The 22353-nt window shown below is 36.6% G+C and overlaps 1 long non-coding RNA gene across 1 annotated transcript in view; it reads right to left on the bottom strand.

Annotated features, from left to right (window-relative positions):
* LOC130865075 (uncharacterized) overlaps positions 1–21178 on the bottom strand; it is a 54513-nt gene extending 33335 nt beyond the window's left edge. The window contains exons 1-3 of the long non-coding RNA XR_009056075.1: positions 19042–21178; positions 16735–16845; positions 13612–13714 (exon numbers count right to left, since the gene is read on the bottom strand). This is a non-coding gene — a long non-coding RNA (uncharacterized LOC130865075). The remainder of the gene's footprint in view (positions 1–13611; positions 13715–16734; positions 16846–19041) is intronic.
* Between the last annotated feature and the right edge of the window lie 1175 nt (positions 21179–22353).

Raw genomic sequence — 22353 nt, forward strand, 5'->3', positions numbered from 1 at the left:
AATCAAACCAACTCTGAGATACCATCTTAAATCTGTCAGAATGGCTAAAATCAAAAACACCAATGATAGCCTTTGCTGGAGAGGATGTGGAGTAAGGGGTACTCTCGTCCATTGCTGGTGGGAATGCAAACTTGAGCAACCACTTTGGAAAGCAGTGTGGCAGTTTCTCAGGAAATTTGGGATCAACCTACTCCAGGACCCAGCAATACCACTCTTGGGAATATACCCAAGAGATGCCCTATCATACTACAAAAGTATTTTGTCAACTATGTTCATAGCAGCATTAATTGTAATAGCCAGAACCTGGAAAAAGCCTAGATGCCCTTTCAGGGAAGAATGGATGAAGAAAGTGTGGAATATATACATATTAGTGTACTACTCAGTGGTAAAAAACAATGACATCTTGAATTTTGCATGCAAATGGATGGAAATAGAGAACACTATCCTGAGTGAGGTAACCCAGACCCAAAAAGATGAACATGGATATACTCACTCATAATTTGTTTTTAGCCATAAATAAAGGATATTGAGCCTATAATTCGTTATCCTAGAGAAGCTAAATAAGAAGGTGAACCCAAAGAAAAACATAGTTATCCTTCTGGATATTGGAAGTAGACAAGATTGCTGGGCAAAAATTGGGAACTGGGGGGTGGAGTAGGATGAGGGAAAGGGGAGATGGGGAGAGAAAAGTGAGAAGGGGAGGATGGGGAGAGTGTGGGGGAATAGGATGGTTGGGATAAAGGAAGGGTAAATATGGGAGCAGGGAAGTCTATATCATAATTAAGGGAGACATTTTCGGGTTGGCAAGAGTCTTGACTCTAGAGGGGTTCCCAGGGGTCCAAAGAGATGTCCCCAGCTAGGTTCTTGGGCAACTGAGGAGAGACAGCCTGAAATTGCCCGATCCTATAGCCATACTAATGAATATCTTGCATTTCACCATAGAACCTTCATCTGGCGATGGATGGAGATAGAGACAGAGACCCGCACTGGAGCACTGGACTGAGCTACCAAGGTCAAAATAAGGAGCAGAAGGAGGGCGAACATGAGCAAGGAAGTCAGGACTGCGAGGGGTGCACCCACCCACTGTGACAGTGGGGCTGATCTAATGGGAGCTCACCAAGGCCAGCTAGACTGGGACTGAAAAAGCATTGGAATAAAACCGGACTCTCTGAACATGGCGGACACTGAGGGCTGCTGAGAAGCCAAGGACAATGGCACTGGGTTTTGATCCTACTGAATGTACTGGCTTTGTGAGAGCCTAGCCTGTTTGGATGCTCACTTTCCTAGACCTGGATGGAGGTGTGAGGACCTTGGACTTCCCACAGGGCAGGGAACCCTGACTGCTCTTCAGACTGCAGAGTGAGGGGGAGGGGAGTGGGAGGTGGGAAGTGGGGTGGTGAGGGAAAAGGGAGGCAGGGAGGAGGCAGAAATTTTTAATAAAAAAATAAATAAATAAAAAGATATTGAAAAGACAGGGCACATGTTTGACATAGTAATAGCTGTAATTCTTAATTTTATTGTTGTTGTTGCTACTGCTTCTGTGGCTGGAATTGTTTTACATATGTCCTAGCAGAGAAAACACTTTTTAGAAAATAGAATAAAGACTCTCATGAACTCTGGATAGAGCAAGCTCAAATAGATGTTTGGCTTCAGACAGAGATTGATGTACTTAATAAAAATGTGGGATGTTTGGGAAAGAAATATCTATCTTTACAAGAACAAATTACCTTACAAATACATGTGTTATTTCATCTGTTTATTGACTGAAGTCATGGCTATAGTTGCAAAACTAGACATTCACAGACCATTTCGAAAATATGCTTACAATGTCAATACAGTGGAAAGAACTTGCTTTGGAAGCTCCTACATACTTTCATCATTATAAAATGTTAATAAGTCTCCTATTATGAGTAATTTAAGTGGGATTGACTACTTGTGCTATGATTGCAGATTAATCCTCTCATTAGCTAAATGTCGAAAAGAAATTAATAAGAAGTTATCAGAAGTATTTTTGTCATAATAACCAAAAATCAGGACAGAAATCAAGTAAATATTGTTTTTAAAACTATATGATAGAAGGCATAACTCAAATAGCCTAAATGGCTAGGAATCTATGACTACAATGGTGACAGACATTAATAAATATAATATATTTTATTCTTCAATATTTTAATGAAATATAGATATGTTCATATATCTGAGCATAATTTGATGCTCATCAGAGATGATCTTTGGCACTAGTAGGAAAATAACATGTGCAGGGAAGATCTTTCTATAGAAAATAAGAGGCTGTGTGTTACTATAATTTGATGTTTCATGATGGAGGAGTTACTTTCATTTAATAAAGAAACTGCCTTAGCCCATTTATAGGCCAGCCCTTAGGTGGGTGGAGTAAACAGAGAGAATGCTGGGAGAAAGAAGCTGAGTCAGGAGTCGCCATGATTCTCCCACTCCAGACAGACGCAGGTTAAGATCTTCCCTGGTAAGCCAGCCCATGGTGCTACAGAGAATATTAGAAATGGGTTAGATCAATATGTAAGAGCTAGCCAATAAGAGGCTGGAAATAATGGGCCAGGCAGTGATTAAAAGAATACAGTTTCCGTGCAATTATTTTGGGGCATAAGCTAGCCATGCGGGCGGCCGGGTGCCGGGGACGCAGCCCTGCCGCTCACACTTCAACAGTTTCATGCTTTTAAAACTACTTTAAAGATTCATACATTGCCGGGCAGTGGTGGCGCACGCCTTTATTCCCAGCACTTGGGAGGCAGAGGCAGGCGGATCTCTGTGAGTTCGAGACCAGCCTGGTCTACAAGAGCTAGTTCCAGGACAGGCTCCAAAACCACAGAGAAACCCTGTCTCAAAAAAAAAAATTCATACATTAATATCTTAAAGATGGCAAAAATACTATGACAGATTCAAATAAAGGGTCTTGATTCTAAAGTACCAATATTTTCAAGTCTCAACATTACTAACAGACATATGCATTTAGAGTGTGCTATGGAAGATACAATATAAGATCTGCACTTGTTCAAAGCATACAACAACAAGACACACAATAACAAAGAAATCTATTGTTAATTATTTTCAAGTAAAGTATATAATACCTAGGTGCCATCAACAATGAACAGTTGATTTCCAAAAAGGCTCAGGCTGTCTGATTTCCTAATCAGGAACGGGCATACAGTTTGAAAGTATCATGTACATGAGTATTTATATAAGAAAACACAAAGACTTTTTCGACCAAAACAGCAAATTGGAGCATGTGAGAACCTAAAATGCAATAGGATGGTAAGCAGTATATTTAATCTTCTATACCTTATTCTAAATTCAGAGTCTTTGGTGACAATATGGAACTGCTTTCATATATTACTATTACTACATAATAATTTCAATGAGTCTGTTTTTATTTAAAAAAAAAACCTACAATGCCATACCAATTTGACAATGAAAATCAGTGAGTGAACAGAATAAAGGACATGACTCCCCTTGTCACTGTCAGATACTAAAACCTGAAATGAAATATTTCCTTGCAGTTACTGCAGTGTTTCAAGACAGTTACAGGGGATACAGTGGTACCAGAAGTTTCTAGAGACAGAGAATTTTCAGAAACAGGGATGGACATGACGCACAGACGTAACAGGTGACTCAGAACTGTAATAGTGGGAATAGACGATTACTTGACTGCTAATTTCCCTGGGCTTTTTCTCATAAAGGTGTAAGCAGCAGTCTGCTGGGTCTGGGCCAATGTACGTTCAGGTTTCAGATAGAAACATTTGTAGCTGAGAGATAGCACATTCCCAGAGGCTGACTAGGAAGGACCTGCTATGCTGACAATATTATTAGCTCTCCTTGCCGCTGACTGAAGGAGTGTGTGCATTCAAATTTTTCCCTGAACAATGAGGAGTGTGATCTCAATCCGACCAATCGGAACAAAGCCTGTGGTTACCTTGGAGATCTGCATCAGAGCTGCTGGCTTGTTTCTCCCTCCCATCTCAATGTTTCCTCTGACAGAAAAAAATTAAAGTAAAGTGGATGACAGGAAAAAAAAATGTAGTTTACCTAGGACCAGAATCCAATTATCAAAACAGGGAAATTATTGTGAGTTAACTAGGATGTGATCACATATCTGACTTCTTGTGTCTGTATCCTATCTACCAGAAAATTTCCATTTCTTCCTGCTGATAGCTGATTGTGATACTGTGCTGCCAATTGCAGTTTCCTGGTATTACGTTCAGAAATATCATGTCAGAGTCCCCAGGCATACTGATGTGGGAATCAGACACTTGAAATTTTCATATTCCCGGGTACCGGAGGCTATTTGCTGACATAGCAATTATCTTAGAGTGACCTCCGAAGACGCATAAGATCAGTACAACCCGGTCGTTGTCAGGTATAGACATTTAAAGAAAACATTCATTTCGGAAAATACAGAAGCTAAGGCTCACCTAGGAATCACAGATTTTACGGCTGAATCAGTGGCATCAGACTCGAGCACATTTCCTGCACTGCAAACAGGAACAGGTGACTCTTCTCACAAATTCTTTGCTTTTCCTGTATCATCTGCATCGTGAAGGTCTCTGCAACACATATGTTTTCTCTGGTGTTGTTTATGGTGAGGCCTTGACTTAAGTCCAGCTTTTAGCAGGACTTTAGTCAAAGCCCCACTGGCAAAATCCCTCAGTGCAGACCTTTTTATGCCATCTAGGAACCAATAAGGAGGGAGCTCTCAAACCAAGGACCGGAAATCAAAGGACTGCATTGAACATGGTGATCTCATTCACAGCTGATGAGTCATTTCTCCCCGTGTGTTGTGAAAAGAAGTAGAGCAAATGACAGGGGAACCCAAGATAAAATGTATTTTATGCTAGATTTTGCCTCAGATTAACATCCTACAAAACTGTCAAAATGTGACAGGTTGTGCGAGCCTGGAAGTCTTCATTCCTTTCTGGAGATTTTTGATTGTGAATCTGGGCTGCCAATGTATCTGTCTTCTGATTTGTTGTGATCTGTTTTTGTCTGTTTATATGTGTAGTTTTTACGCAGTCAAGTTATAATTACATGTTACATATGATAGAATGAATTATATACAAATATAATATACAACAAGAACCAAATTTTGAAGATAGGATATATTTAAGACATATATGCTGGTTTAGATTAGCAACACATACTATGAAATATCCCTCTGTACTTAACTCATTTACAGTCTGGTGTGGGAGTTCGTTATGTTTGTGTGTTTCTTTCACTGTAATAAATAAATAAACTGCCTTGGCCTTGTTGATAGGACAGAACTTCGGTAGGCAGGGAGTAGACTGAACTAAATGCTGGGAAAAGGAGAAGAGTGAGAGATGCTATGGATCTTCTGTCTGAGACAATGCTAGTTAGAACCTTGATGGTAAGCCACAGTCACATGGCTATATGCATATTTAATAGAAATGGGTTAAACTAGTATGTAAGTGTTAGCCAATAAAAGGTTAGAGGTAATGGGCCAGGCAGTTTTGAAATGATTACAGTTTCTTTGTGATTATTTCAGGTGAAAGCTAGATGGACAGCCCAGATGGAACAAACGGGTCCACTCTCCATGCAACAATAGTCAGAAATAAAACAAAACACAATAATGTACATAATCCAGTCTCTCTGTGTATTTTCCATCTTTACATGACTTGTTTTCTTCATTCATTTAATCTATGACTATCTATACTTTGTCTATTTAAAGACTTTGTTTTATTTTTTTCCAACCAGTTGATTCTCTTTTAGCTATAATTGTTTTCTGACCAGAAGCATTTTTTAAATGCTAAGCTGTGATGGCCAGGACTAACTCTGCCATCATGCTTGTCAGTTCCACTTAGTCCATCATGGTGACAGGGTGTTTACTGCTTCTGAGAGTGTTGCTCTCAGACCCAGGTCCAGGCTTTGGTGTCACCAGGTCTGTACTGCAATTAAGTAAGTTACAGTACTCTGATCACAAGTGACAGTTAAATGCTCTGCATCCAGACCACCAAAGAGGACCATAGTTAATCCTGCAGGTAGCATGAACCATGGAGCTTTCTTAACTGAGTTTTGAAGTTTTTGTTGCTACCACTGAGTCAGGAAGCCTTCCTTGAAAATAAAATAATGCCTCTGCTTGCTATTAGCGAACAGAGCCCTCACAAGAAAATACTACTAAAAAGCCATACTTAACTCTGTCCTGTTGTGTCTAGCATTCCTTTGAAAGCTTTCTGAGATTTTATGTGGATATAGTTCACCACGTTGCTAGTTCATTTCATAACTGCCCTGACATGAAATAATAACTAAAAACTATATTATTTGCAGTACTATTTGGCCAATTGCTTTCCTACATGTGTTGTAGCTAGCACTTTTATCTTAAACTAACCAATATTCACAAATCTGTTCATTACTACATAACTCACTGATGAAGTTTCGGCAGGCACCAGTCGAAGCATCTGCCTCTTGCAGTAGCTGCATGGCTTATCCCAGAATCTGTCTATGCTCTCTATTTATTTCTTTCAGCCTGGCTACTCTATAAAGGCATTTGTTGAAGGCATTTCTTAATTAGCCAATGGCAATAAAACCAACTCACAGCATACATCACCTCTCACTTCAGGAGAGCATAATAAAAAGAAAAAAATTTAGAAAATAAGAACTCCAACAAAAACCAAACAAAAGTATTTAAAATCAAAAATAGTGTAAGACAATGACATCAGAAATTGTAATGCCTACAAAGATGGGAAACCCTCTTAAATTCCCATACATGGCATAAAGTTATGGATGAAAATTTCATGCAAAAACAGAAAATATCTGCTTTTACTGTGCAATAATATTGATGGTTTTAAACTTCAAAATGATAAGCCAAAATGCTTACATATAATCACTCCATTCTTTATACAGTTTCTGTTAGTTGTGTATACATTTGTATATGCGCAAATATGTAAAATAACTTTCTTACTTATTGAATTTATTTTGACATTTTCTAATGCTGATATTTTATTGAAACGAGCAGGAAGAATTATGAAGTAATATAAATACTGCACTCACACATGAAATTCTAAACTATATAAAGCAATTGTACCCATTAATAAATAAAAAATTATATATATATATGCAATACATAAACTTATATAAATATTTGAATGGAACTGAAATGTTATAGTACAATTGTTGAGATATTATGAAAAGTGAACCCCTTTTATTAATACATTGTTATCAGATGTGCTTCTTGGGCAAGGGCACTCCTATAATTCCACACTCAAGCTAAAAGAGCATTTCAAAAATATATTTGCACCTCCCAATATGAGGCAAAGCATTTATTTTTGATATTCTTACACACTTATTTTCTCATAGAACAAAAAACCCTCTATTGCTTTTAGAAGCCTCACAGGAATTGAATTCATGAGACATGACTGAAATTGAACCTGCATGTTATGACTTCATTCAGAAGGAACAAAATTTCTCACTCTCATGTGCAACATGGACAAAAGTGAGGATCGAGAACAATCTTCAGATATTTTTTATCAAAGTGGCCGCAAAATGTTGCGTAAAATGAAGGAACTATGAGGATTATGATTAAGAGCATGGTTTGGAAAGAATACCCCACACGTATTTAATAGACTAGAAACTGAGACTAAATGATTACAAAACCATACATAAAGTTTTTTTTCTTTCTGTTATAATCGTATAGAAATAATATGATTCCTAATCATATATTCTCATATCTAAATATTTGCGTATCAGCAGAAACTCACCAGAAATATTACTTCTGAAACTAGAAAGGAAATAGCTCAGCGATGTGAAGAGAAGGTCACTCATGGTAAAACACCAATTTAAATAAAATTTTTGAAAAATTAAAAGTAGGCCTGCAGTGATACAAAAGATAGTGAAGATTTGTGAATTTCATTGTCACCTGTTCTGAGAATGTATCAGAATATTCAAAGCTAATTACAAAGTAAGTTATATAAAGGCATGATCTTCATGAGGATGTGTAGTTCTGATTTATTGTCACCATAAATATCTCTGACACGTGTTATATGCAAATGAAAATATGATCCTCCAATTTGATAGGATGTGCAAAATTCAAATTAGTTTTCCCTGAGTCTAACAACATCCATCACCTAGATATCAACATTGGAACTCCTTATTTCTCCCATCAACACATGAATTGATAGATTTGGATTTTGCTGCTCTCCTCCTCCTTTAATTACATTTATGTATCAGGCTTGGATACCTCAGCTTATATCTACTTTTTCTATGGAGTTTGGCTTTTGTAAATATTAGGAATTATTTAGGTTATAAAATAGATTTGCAAAAAATTAAGACACAAAAGGCACAAATTAGGAGAGATCGGCTACAGACTCTTAATGACTTTCAAAGACTGTTAGGAGACATTTCCAGTTTACGACCAGCTGTTGGGATAACACCTGATCTAATAATTCATTTGAACAAAACCTTGGATGGTGAAAAAGATTTGAACAGTCCAAGAGAATTAACAGCTGAAGCAGAAAAGGAACTGACAATGACTGAGGAAAATTTACAAAAGGCACATGTGGACAGGGTGAATCCAGAGCTCGATTGTATTCTCGTCATACTACCATCAAAAATTTCTCCTACAGGAATTTTGATGCAGAGAGATTATATTATCTTGGAATGAATCTTTTTACCACATAAACCAAGTAAGAAACTAAAAATTATGTGAAAAAGGTCTCTGAATTAATTATAAAAGGCAAGTTGAGACTTTGTCAACTAGCAGGTATAGACCCAGCAGAAATTATAGTGCCTTTCACTGCTGATGAACTGAAGAAATTATGGGAAGATAATGAACCATGACAAAGAGCTTGTGCTAATTTTTTGGGAGACATTAATAACAACTATCCAAAGAGGCTTAACTTCATAAAGAGAACTTCTTGGATCCTTCCTCGAATCGTCCGTGATGCTCCCATAACCGGAGCCCATACATTTTATACTGATGCCAATAAATCAGGGAAGGCAGGTTACAAATCAGAAGACTTGAGTAAAGTGGAACAAAGTCCTTATGATTCTGTCTAGAATGCAGAATTTTTGATTGGTAGTGTGCTGCAGGCCTCTTAATTTCATAAAAAAAATCACGTTAATAGCAAAGGCTTGAAGAAAGGGTTTTCTATTACATGGCAACAAGCTAAGGAGATTGTGAAGAAATGCCCTACTTGCTCTTTCTATAATCAAACACCACTGCCTGCAGGGGCTAATCCTAAGGGCACTCAAAGGAATGAAATCTGGCAGATGGACGTGTTCCACTTTGCAGAGATGGCAAATTGAAATATGTACACCACACCATTGACACTTATTCATGCTTTCAATGGGCAACTGCTTTAAGCTCAGAAAAAGCTGATTCAGTAATCACTCATTTATTAGAAGTCATGGCTATCATGGGTATGCCTACACAAATAAAGACAGATAATGGTCCTGCTTATGTCTCTAGGAAAATGAAACAGTTTTTTGCTTATTACAATATTGAGCATGCTACAGGTATACCATACAATCCTACAGGTCAAGCAGTCATAGAAAGAGCAAATTGAACTATAAAGGATATGTTAGACAAACAGAAAGGGATGGAAAACACCCCCAGAAATAGGTTACATAATGCTTTATTAACCTTGAATTTTCTCAATGCCAATGAAATGGGGACTACGGCTGCCGAAAGACATTGGATAATGGAAAAGTCTGTTGAACTAAATCGACCAGTTTATTTCAAGGATGTGCTGACCTCACAATGGAAGCCAGGAGATGTGCTGCGTTGGGGAAGGGGTTTTGCTCTTGTCTCCACAGGAGAGGAAAAATTGTTGATACCATCAAAATTAATAAGGGTTCAGTTTGAAGAAGAGAAGCCACTTGGAAAAGATAAATAACAATTCATTCACAAGGATGGCGATCATACAGATGATAAGAAATACAGATAGGTTGGGGGCAGGATTCTTTTCTTATCTCCACAGGAAAACACTCATCTTCAAAGAATTTAAGGGACCCTGAATATTTAAATATTGATGCATGGAAACTAGTTATGGCCCACTAAGGATCAGCAATAAAACTTAACATGTTCTGTAAGTATAAATTTATATATATATATATATATATATATATATATATATATATAATTTTATTAAACATTTCTTTATAAATATGTAAGAGCTGGTTTTGGAGTTGGACTATGGCTCAGTCCCTCTTCAATTCCAAGCCTGTTGACAAGAAATATCTCTGAGTTTCTGTCTCAGGTCAGGAGTCATGAAATGGGACAGAATAAGAATAATTATATACCTGATAAACTTTCTTTGCCTTTCCTCATATCTGTGTCTTTCTTTATATGTCAGTATATGCCTTTGTAGTTAATGTTCAAATTTCCCATAACAAGCAACAATTTTCCTACAGTAATCTTTGATGTTTCCAGGATGAAGATGGGGCCCCACAACACCAACTCACCCTGGTTATTATGACATCATGATTTTTTTTTAGTGCTAAAATTAGACCTGTTTTTTGGTTCCAATTGCATGAGACAATTTCGAATGGTGCACATTTTTGACAACACTCTGGCCGGACCTCCTCAAAACAATCAGAGGCTAGTTACAATTTTCTTAGGTCAAAGGTTAATTTGGGAATTTTACCATCATTTGCTTTCACAGGACCCCCTAAGATGAATGTCGCCCCCATGTTGGCTGGAAGCAATCTTAGAGGACAGCGTCCCCTCTCCCAACAGAGTTTGCCCTCAGGTTTAGGGACATCATTTAGTGGTTGATATAGGGTTGAGGGGATGGGGGAGATATTTTATGGGATTAGGGGTACTTTCAAAAAAATGGGGGGATTAACTGGTTTAATGGGATAATTAGTATTTGTGAATTACTGTTTTTAGAAGATTATATTGGTACTGATTCTTGTATATTGATATATTGAATATCGAATGTGAGTGCTTCTACCTCTATTGTCTAAGAGTATGCTTATACCTCTGCCTATATTGTATTGATATATTTTTACCATATTGAAATGTACATTTCTACCTCTGATATTATTTATGTAATGACATTGTTTACAATTGGTATGTAATAACATTATTTACATTTGGAGATCATTGCTCTCATAATTTGCACAGTTGTTTATTCTCTTAGTCCTCAAGTTAGATTAATATCGATAATTATAAATCAATAGTCATATATGTTTGTCATATTTATTTTTGGATTATTGGGTTTTTTAGATACATAGAGATTATATTTAGTATAGATAGTATAATCTTCAACCTCTTCGAAGAGCTGTAGAAAATGGCCTTTAATCTAACCTAGAATTCCATGCCAACGAGACACAAACACTCCTGGCAACACCGATCTTCTCCCAAAAGAATGTTGAGCACCAAAGACACTCCACTGGGAGCTTGTCTTCTTGGCAGAACTGGCCTTTGGGTTAAGAAAAACCCATACCTCAACTACTGACAAAGATACAAAATATCCATAAGTGGATGAAACAGGATTGTCTTGTCTTGCCAAGACAGGGTAGGATAGTACTAAGAAAGTTCCTTTCCTTTAATAATGGTATGTCAGATATGTTAGGCCTTAGCCAAAGTTGGTTGACTCAACATTGGAAATGAGACTTTGGGTGATTGCCCAGATAGTCAGTTGTCTCTGTCATTTGTTGCACATTTTGGAAATCTCTCATTTGTTCTTCCTGGTTGCTTAAGTAATATTACTTCCCTTCTCAGATCTTTGATGGAGTTGAAGATTAGATAACCGTACTTACTCTCTACATTATTTAGACTCCTTGAAATAGAATGTTTAGTAAAACTTTGTTATATTGTTTGTTATTTGTAATTTTATATTTATTATTTGTTCCTATTGTATATAGTTGTATTTAGTTTGGCTCTGTCTTTTTTTTTTTTTTGGTTTTTCGAGACAGGGTTTCTCTGTGGTTTTGGAGCCTGTCCTGGAACTAGCTCTTGTAGACCAGGCTGGTCTCGAACTCACAGTGATCCGCCTGCCTCTGCCTCCCAAGTGCTGGGATTAAAGGCGTGCGCCACCACCGCCCGGCTCTGGCTCTGTCTTATTTAGACAAAAGGCGGAGATGTAGGGGAAGTCCAGCCAATCACCTTGCTTGAAGGGTGGAATCCCCTGAGGTTATTTTTTACTTATAAAGATTGCGGGCATGCTCCCTGCATTCCATTCTGTTTTCCTGTTCTCCACGGGAACCTCGGTTTTGGATGTCCTCCCCTTATTAAAGCTGAATATTTTATAATAAATTCTGTCTGCCATTCTTTTATGCTCTAAAAGAATGCCTAGAGCTATGCCACAAACCTATGTATTCAGATAAGACATGAAAAACTACTACCCTCTCTACCTTTAAGATACCCAATCCATTCTCTCTCCCCATCTCCCCTTCACCCCAAACTAAAACCACCCCCATGCTCCCAACATTTGCCCATCGATCTTGTCTACTTCCAATATCCAGGAGGATAAATATATGTTTTTCTTTGGGTTCACCTTCTTATTTAGCTTCTGTAGTATCATGAATTATAGGCTCAATGTCCGTTGTTTATGAGTAAGTACATACCATCTTCATTTTTTGGGTTACCTCACCCAGTAAAGTGTTTTCTATTTCCATACATTTGCATACAAAATTCAAGATGTAATTGTTTTTTTACTGCTGAGTATAACTGTAAAGTGTCTATGTGCCTAACCTTCTTTATCCATTCTTCTGTTGAGGGGCACCTAGGTTGTTTCCAGGTTTTGGCTATTACAAATAATGCTGCTGTGAACATAGTTGAACAAATGCTTATGTAGTATGATTGAGCATCTCTTGGTTATATTCCCAAGAATGGAATTGTGGGATCCTGAGGTGTTTTGAACCCAGTTTCCTGAGAAACCATCACACTGATTTCCAAAGTGGTTAAGATGGAGGAAGGGTGGATATAGGAGCAGGGAAGAAGATAGCTTAACTAGGGGAGCCATTTTAGGGTTGGCAAGAGACTTGGCAATAGAGGGGCTCCCAGTTGCCTATGGGATATCCCTAGCTAGGTCATTGGGCAGCAGAGGAGAGGGTTTCTGAACTGGCCATATCCCATAGCCATACTGATGAATATCTTGCATATCACCATAGAACCTTCATCATGTGATGGATGGGGATAGAGACAGAGACCTACATTGGAGCACAGGACTGAGTTCCCAAGTCCCCGATGAAGAGAAGAAAGAGGGAAAACACGAAAAAGGAAGTCAGGACCACTAGGGGTGTGTCCACCCATGGAAACATTGGGACTGATCTAATAGGAGCTCACTATTGCCAGCTGGCTGGACTGGGACTGAATGAGTGTGTGCATGTATGTGTGTGTGTGTATGTGTGTGTGTGTGTTTACAGGAAGATAATGAACCACACTAGATTCCTGAAAGTTTGATGTAGTGGATTGACCAGAAATTACCAGACTACATGATATTGTAGCTGCTAGTGCTCACCAAGAGGGAGTGGATTGAGATTACTGAAATTGTGTTTCTGAAACTCTGAAGATAAAATTGGATACACAAATTGCTATAATGTGTGTAGAGTGTGAGTATATATGTATACATTTCAAAGTGCAAAAAAATCATTGTAATAAGCAGTTATATTTATTCATACCTTTTGTAGTTCATATATTTTATTGATTTAGTTGATCACATTGTGCGCAAATTGTTTCAGAAAAGGGCTGTTTGTTCATCCCAGCCACCCTGCTTGTTTAGCCCTGAAATAACAAAACAGAAATTATATTAATTAAAATACTGCTTAACCCATTTGTTCTAGCATCTTATTGGCTAACTCTCACATCTTGATTTAATCCATTTCTATCAATCTGTATATTGCTACATGGCAGTGGCTTACCGGGAGAGATTCAGCATTTATGACTCTGGTGGTTCCATGGCAGCTCTCTCCTCTGCTTTTTTTCTCCCTGCATTTGGTTCTGTTTTCCCTGCCTACCTATGTTCTGCCCTATCAAAAGTCCCAGGCAGTTTTTTATTCATTAACCAATGAAAGCAACACATAGAGATAAGGACCTCCTACATTAATATGTATGTATTTTACATAAAAATATTTAATAATAAGGATATTTTCTAAATAGGAACGATATTTTAAAACCGAGTCTGAACATGCAAAAATTACAAAATTGTATCTAATAATATCATGATAATTTAGCAACAATTTGATGTTTTCATTTAGAAAAAGCACAGTATGCATATTATTTTCAAAATTTCACAAGTGTCTGCATGCTTTTATTAGTGTTTCTCTTATGTGTACATGTTTTGACATTGATTTCAGAGTAATAGTCTCAATTAATATTTCTGACACGTTTTAACGTATTTTTATATGAACATTTAAATTTTGGTAAAATTCACTACAATGCCTTCTCTAGATTTTCCCTGTAATCACCAATATCTATACCAATATCAGTAGTCCATCCTCAGGTAATTTATCTGTTCTCTCTTTTCAGTAACATCTGACTTCAGGGAAAATGTGTGTGTGTGTGTGTGTGTGTGTGTGTGTGTGTGTTTGTATGGGGCATTCTTCTAGCACATAGGCATCATTTCAAAGCTAGCATACCTGAGAAAATCTATCTTTCCCCTTTTATCATTTCTGCAAATAATATAAGACATTCTGATAATATTTTGAGTTCATAATGCTCCTCATAATACAGTAGAATATTCTCTAGTTTTTGTAATGAAACAATTACATATGCAAACTTACATAATTTAACTTCAATAATACAAGTGTACATATACAAAAATAACAATAAATTACTATTCTTATGTGTTAGTATAATAAGATGCCACAGACTTGAAATTTGCCATATGTGGTATGAAAACAGGCAAGTAAATCTCAGAGCTCCTGTATTTACTGCATATGCTTAATGTTCTGAGAAAAACATGATAATGTTTGTATATCAGTTTTTTTCACACGTATATATTAGAAATAGATCCAGTTGTTAATATTTCAAATTACCAGTTCATGGACAGAGCCCTCTATGAGTCTGTGAGTGTTTTGAACACAAAAGCAGAAAATAACATAAGGGTTATTATTTAGATTACACACTGATATTTTTATATTTAACTAACTACGACTTTCTTTACTCTGATTGTATTATTTGCATTCTTTCAGATTCAACAATTGTTGTCTGACTCCTGAACTGAAACCATAGGATGACTAAATTGTCTTTACAGTTTTTATATAATCCACACATATATCAAAGAAGAACAACATTCAGGAGACTCCCATACAAATCTACAAAGAATTAATAAAATTAAGTTTTACTGTTTATCTTAAAAATAAGGTATTTAATCAATATTTTACACTATTAGGATCTGAGAGTCAGTCTCTTAAACCATTAATATAGCTATAATTTCTAATAATCATCCTAATATGTTATGGTCAAACCCACAACTAAGAGGACTACAAAATATCAAGGTAAAATGCATGATTTCTTCAGCTAATTCAAATGTCATTATTTGTCAAAATTTATCTTCAGAGGGTATTACTGGTTACATATGCATAGACATGTCTAAATATCTACTATTTGATTTTTTTAGAACTGTAGCTATATAATTGAAAGTAAGAACAATTTGCCAATTGCAACAACCGAGTCTACTCTATATTGTAAGTGATAACACAATCAGAAATTTCATATATGTATATTTTAAAGATGGCAGAAATATTGTTACAGATTGAAATGGAGGCTCTTGATTCCAAAGTACCAATGTTTTCCAGTCTCAACATTACTACCAGATATACACATTTAGAATCTGAGATGAACTGAGATGAACAAGGTAAGTTCTGAACTTTTAAAGCATATAAAACAAGACACATAATAACAAAGATATCTATTATCTTAATTATTTTCAAGGGAAGTATGTAATACCTCTGTGCCATCATCAATAAACACTGGATTTTCAAAAAGCACATGACGTCTGATTTCTTCATTGGGAATGGGCAAAAAGTGTGAAAGTACCATGTACAAGAGTATTATATGCAAATACACAAAGACTATGTCAATCAAAACAGCAAATTTGAGACTGTGAGAACCTTAAAAGCAATAGGATAATAAGAAGTAGGTTTCCTCTTCTATAACTTATTCTAATTAAGAGTCTTTGGTGACAGGTAGGGTAGTGCTTTCATATGTTACTGCATAATATTATCAATGATTCTGTTTTCATGAGAAAAAAACTGCATTGTCATATCAATTTTCACAATGAAACTCAGAGAAAAGAGGAAAGGGCATGACTTCCCTTGACACTGTCATATACTAAAACATTAAGGGAATTATTTCTTTGCAGATGGTGCAGTGTTCAAGACAGAGAGAGTGGTGCCACAACTTTAAAGAGAAGGAGAGGTTTCAGAAGCAGGGATGGACATGATGCAAAGATCATAACAGTTGACACCGAGCAGTAATACTGTGAATATACCAGTACCTGACTGCTAATTTCCCTGTTTTTTTTTTTTTTTTTTTTTTTTTTTTTTTTTTTTTTGTCATATAGATGTCAAGGGCAGTCTGCCGTGTCTGGGCCAATGTGCATTCGGATTTCAGCTATAAATATTTGCAGCTGGGAGCAGGCATATAGCCAGAGCCTGACTAGGAAGGACCCACTATGCTGACAATATTATTAGCTCTCCTCGCCTCTGAATCCTCTGAAGGAGTGTGTGCATTCAAATTTTCGCCAGAACAATGACAAGAATGAACTCAGTTCCACCAATAGGAATAAAGCCTGTGGTTACCTTGGAGATCTGCGTCAGAGCTGCTGACTCATTTCTCGCTCCCATCTCAATGTTTGTTCCGGCAGAAAAATATGAAAGTGAAAGCAGATGGCAGGAAATAATGTAGTTTACCTAGGACCAGAATCCAATTATCAAAAGGGAAATCATTATGAGGTAAGTAGGAGGTGATCACGTATCTGAATTCTTGGGTCTGTATCCTGCCTATCTACCTGAAATTTCCATTCCTCCCTGCTGACGGCTGATTGTGATTCTGCGCTGCCGATTGCAGCTTACTGGTATCACATTCAGAAATGCGATGTCAGAGTCCCTAAACACTTATTACGGAATCTCACACTTGAAATTATCAGATTCTCAGGTGCCTGAGGCTATTTGCCAATATAGCAATTATCTTAGTGAGGTTTCCAATGGCGCATAAGATCAGTACATTTCAGTGTTGTCATCAATAGACTTGCTAAGAAAATCAACATTTCAGAAAATACATGATCTAAAGCTAACCTTGGAATCACAGATTTTATGGCTGAATCAGTGGCTTCAGATTCGAGCACATTTCCTGCACTGCAAACGGAATCAGGTGACTCTTCTCACAAATTCCTTGCTTTTCTTATTGCTTCTGTATCTTGCAGGTCTCTGAGACACATTTTCTTCACTGGTATTGTTTACAGTGAGGCTTTGACTAAAGTCCAGCTTTGAGCAGGACTTTAGTCAAAGCCCCACTGGTAAAATTCCTCAGTGCAGACCTTTTTATGCCATGTAGGAACCAATAAGCAGAGAGATCTCATAACAAGGACCGGAAAGCACAGGACTGCATCTAACTAGATGATCTCATCCAGAGCTGATGAGTCATCTGTGTCTCCCTCCTTACCTTGTATTGGGAAAAGAAGAAGAGCAATTGACAGTGGAACACAGGATAAAATGTAATTACCAGGCATTTTGCCTCCAGTTAACAGCCAATGAAACTGACAAAATGTGACAGGTTGAGAGAGCTGGCAGCTGCTTTTGCCTGGAATCTAGCTATATACACATAAACCTCTATTCCTGTCCGGTGGTTTTTGATTGTGAATCTGTGCTGTCAAGTGTATCTTGCTTCTGATTCATTGTGATTTTTTTCTCGCTTTTTACATGTGGATTTTTATGCAGTCAAATTATAATTAAATAGTTACATATAATATGATATTATGAATTATATGCAAATAAAAATGCAACTATAGTTTTCATGTAGTTTAATTAGAATACATACTATATTTAAGTTGATTAAGATGCTATACAAGGAAGTGGGTGGATTGAAAAAGAAATGTAGATTTGAAACCCTCTCTCATATAGACCCAACTGTAATATAGTAGGTCACAATGTCTTAATGATAAAAAAATGATTTCAGTTTAATTGATTTCAATAAATATATTTTAATTTGTGTTTTCTTGTTTTAATGCTTACTGGTGTTTGCATATTTACCTTTGCAAAGAACTTCCCATGTCTTTACACTGAAAAAATTCATGATATCTGAACTGAACAAGCATGATCAAAGAAAAAAATTGCCAAATTTTGCCAAGACAGGGTAAGATGTGTTGTAATATGAGCGGAGGGGCTGCGTCCCCGGCACCCGGCCGCCCACATGGCTAGCTTATGTCCCCAAATAATTACATGGAAACTGTATTTTTTTAATCACTGCTTGGCCCATTAGTTATAACCTCTTATTGGCTAACTTTTACATATTGATCTAACCCATTTTTAATATTTTGTGTAGCACCACAAGCTGGCTTACCACGAAAGATCTTAACCTGCGTCTGTCTGGAGTGGGAGAATCATGGCGACTCCCTGACTCGGCTTCTTTCTCCCAGCATTCTGTTCTGTCTACTTCGCCTACCTAATTTTCTGTCCTATCAGGGCCAAGCAGTTTTCTTTATTAATTAACCAATGAAAGCAACCGATAAATCCAAGACCCACCCCCATCATTTCCCCTTTTTCTGTTTAGACAAAAAGGCTTTTATTTTAACATAGTAAAATTACATATAACAGTTATCAAGTAAGAATTATAGTTACAACATTTATATCTATTTTATCTTTTATCATAACTAAGGAAAACTATAACTATAATTAACCATTTTTTAACTCTCCAAGACTTTAGAAGGATATAATATTACCTAAGCAAACAAGAGATCTAAAACTCTAGAAATGACAGAGACATCTCACTGCCTGGACAGTCATCCAAAGTTTTTTTGTACCGTTGAGGCATCCATCTTTAGCCTTCAGGCCCATAGTATCCAGCAGACATTTTTATCAAGCAGGAAATTTCAAAGACAGTTTAGTTACCTTTTGTTGTGTCCTGTAGAATGTCTTGTAGACTCTTTCATGAGTCAGGAACCCCGAAAATCCATCTCACCTTTAGGCAAGTTTAGCAGTTTATGCAACAGTCCAGGCATGAGCAGTTTCATGTCCAAATGGCTATCAAACTCCATAAGAAGCCTCTTCGGTGCCCATCTTTCTTTTGAAGTAGATTGGTGCTGCCAGGAGCAGACGTGTCTCATTATCATGAAAAGCCCTAAGTTATTAAAACATTAAATGCCATATTCTGTAGTCTTTGAAAGATATGAAGAATGTCTATCTAGCTGGAATATATCTATGTACATCTAGAAAATCTAACTAACATGACTAAAAGCTTGACAATTATCAATGATTATCCATTAACAACCTATATACATTACATTTTTAAATGAACTATACAATCACAATACCTAAATCAAGATTAGAAATACATATACTTATAACAAAATTGACCATAAAATCATACCAATGTAAATTATTTATACTCTGTTGTAATATGAGCGGCGGGGCTGCGTCCCCGGCACCCGGCCGCCCACATGGCTAGCTTATGCCCCCAAATAATTACATGGAAACTGTATTCTTTTAATCACTGCTTGGCCCATTAGTTATAACCTCTTATTGGCTAACTTTTACATATTGATCTAACCCATTTTTAATATTTTGTGTAGCACCACAAGCTGGCTTACCACGAAAGATCTTAACCTGCGTCTGTCTGGAGTGGGAGAATCATGGCGACTCCCTGACTCGGCTTCTTTCTCCCAGCATTCTGTTCTGTCTACTTCGCCTACCTAATTTTCTGTCCTATCAGGGCCAAGCAGTTTTCTTTATTAATTAACCAATAAAAGCAACCGATAAATCCAAGACCCACCCCCATCAAAGATGAATTTAAATTTTTTCCTGCCTCTGAAAATAGTCTGTCAGTGATCTAGGTCTTAGGAAATGTTATTTCCTCCAATGTTGAAAATGAGTCTTTGGGTGATTGCCTATGTAGAATGTTGCCTCTGTCATTTATTGCACTTTTGTAAGTTGCTTCTTTGTACTTTATGTTTATTGTCCTCTCAGGTTTCCAATAGGGTTGAATACTAAGTAGTCATAGTTACATTTTTCTCATGAGTTGGCCAATCGATTTCAAATATAAGACTTAGTTTCTTAAGATAGGATATTTATTGAAACCTTTAGAATACATTTCTTTCTTGATATTGTTTATGATGGGTGTAACTATTTTTTTTTTTTTTTTGGTTTTTCAAGACAGGGTAGCTTCAATTTTTATACTTGATATCTGCGATATCTGTTCTTATTGTATATAGTTTTACATTGGGTTTAAAACTCTCTTATTTCAACAAAAGGGAGAGGTGTGCTGGGAACTTCTTAAGATAATGCTTTTGGATGCTGGTCCATCTAGGCAAGGTCTTGGCATATTATAACAACAGATCAAGAAACATTCACTTTCTCCCTCTTATCAGCCTGATTTTGTTCCCTGTTCCCTGCTCATGCAGAGGACTGTTGATCTGAGAGGCTACTCCTAAATAAGGAATCCTTTGTTATACTCTATGCCAAAATGATGTGGGACTACTTTATCATGATGCTCTAAAAATACTGTTTTTGCTTGACTGTAGTACACATTTAATTCATTAAAACTTTGCTTCTTTGAAAAACTTAATTGATATGAAACATGAAATATCCACAAGTAATGATTATAAGATCCACAAAAAATGATTATGACATGGTGATTAATGTTCACAAATTCATCATTAGTTCCTATTGAACTAGAGGGTCTAGCTCAAGGAGGGGAATATTTGAGCCAATTTCTAGGGTTTATTTTTAGTTTTCCAAATATATCATGGAAATTAGTCAGTTTCTGATCATAGAAATCATGTTCATTTCATCCTGGAATGCAATCGTAAGTATCATAGCACTCTTTATAGATTTAGAAGTTTGTAAGTCCTCTGTGACCAACAATTACTTGGAACATAAGGCCTGTAATAAATAGCCTTAATTATTCAGAAAGTTAGAGCCCCAAAAATTATGTTTTTATACTTTATGTACAATATAATATTTACAGGCAAAATCTTTCTGGAAACTTTCCTAATCACCTTGGTGAATTTCATTGTGTCATACTCTATTATGAAATCCTCAATGATAATTTGTACACTTTGTGAATAAATTTTCCACAATTCTTAAAACACATTTGAGTGCCTCTTAATTAATAACAGTTGTGAGGCTTGATCTACTTGTGTCCCCCTGACAATGGGAGAAGGGTCTGTCCATGCTGTTGGGCTGGTGCTCTGTAACCTATTCCCTATACTGGATAGCCTTACTCTGCCTAAACACAAGTGGAAGCATTAGCCATATATATACATATAAAGGTCATTTGCATGCCATAAAAATAAAAAACACAAATAAGGATCCAGATGCTTTAAAAATAGAAAATACAAAAATGAGATAAAAATAGAGAGCAATTATACATTGTAAATTAAAATTAAATTGCTTTTTTATGAACCAATAATAATAATAATGACTAGCTCTGTAAAGAAATATTGAAGAAAATTTATAAATATTTTCATATTACTACCTCTCAACCTTTGCTTTAGTCTGTTTTTTTTTTTTTTTTTTTTTTTGGTGTCAGTGACAATCGGCATGTTTCTTACTCCTGTCAGTCAGGCATAGCCTGCCATTTTTACCTGTCAGAAATTCTACCTGTCACTCTAAACTGGACAGTGACATGATTCTGAGAAGTAGTGAGGTTCATCTGGGTTCGGATTTCATTGTAACAAAACTGATGTTTATTAGCTTAACTAGGTAAAAGTTTCTCCTTTTTTTCTCTCAAAATCAGCCTTCCACTAAGGGTGAAACCATTTAACTATAATTGCTCCTTTCTATAGTGTTCCATTTAAAACTCATAATATTATTTCTTTGTAACCTAGTTAAGGTTTCATTAGTTTAACATGGCTGGAGGTATTTTTGTGGTTTGAAAAGCAATTTCTGTCCTAATTTATCCACACATTTTTGCATATGGATGCATGTTCCTCAATTTACAGATAATTCACTAATTTCAAAATCTTTACCGCTGCAGTGCAGTTTGCAAAATGCTCGCTTTCTTAGACATATCTGCCCTTTGTTAGAACTTGACTCCCCTTTAAAGAAGCCAGTATCTTGTAATCAGGTTTCTCATTAGATGGGACAAAACCGGACTCGCTGAACATAGCAGACAATGAGGACTACTGAGAACTGAAGAACAATGGCAATGGGTTCTTGATGCTATTGCACATAATGGCTTTGTGCGAGCCTAGGTAGCTTGGA

Source organism: Chionomys nivalis, chromosome 23 (genome assembly GCF_950005125.1).
Source record: "Chionomys nivalis chromosome 23, mChiNiv1.1, whole genome shotgun sequence".
Taxonomy (NCBI): Eukaryota; Metazoa; Chordata; class Mammalia; order Rodentia; family Cricetidae; genus Chionomys; species Chionomys nivalis.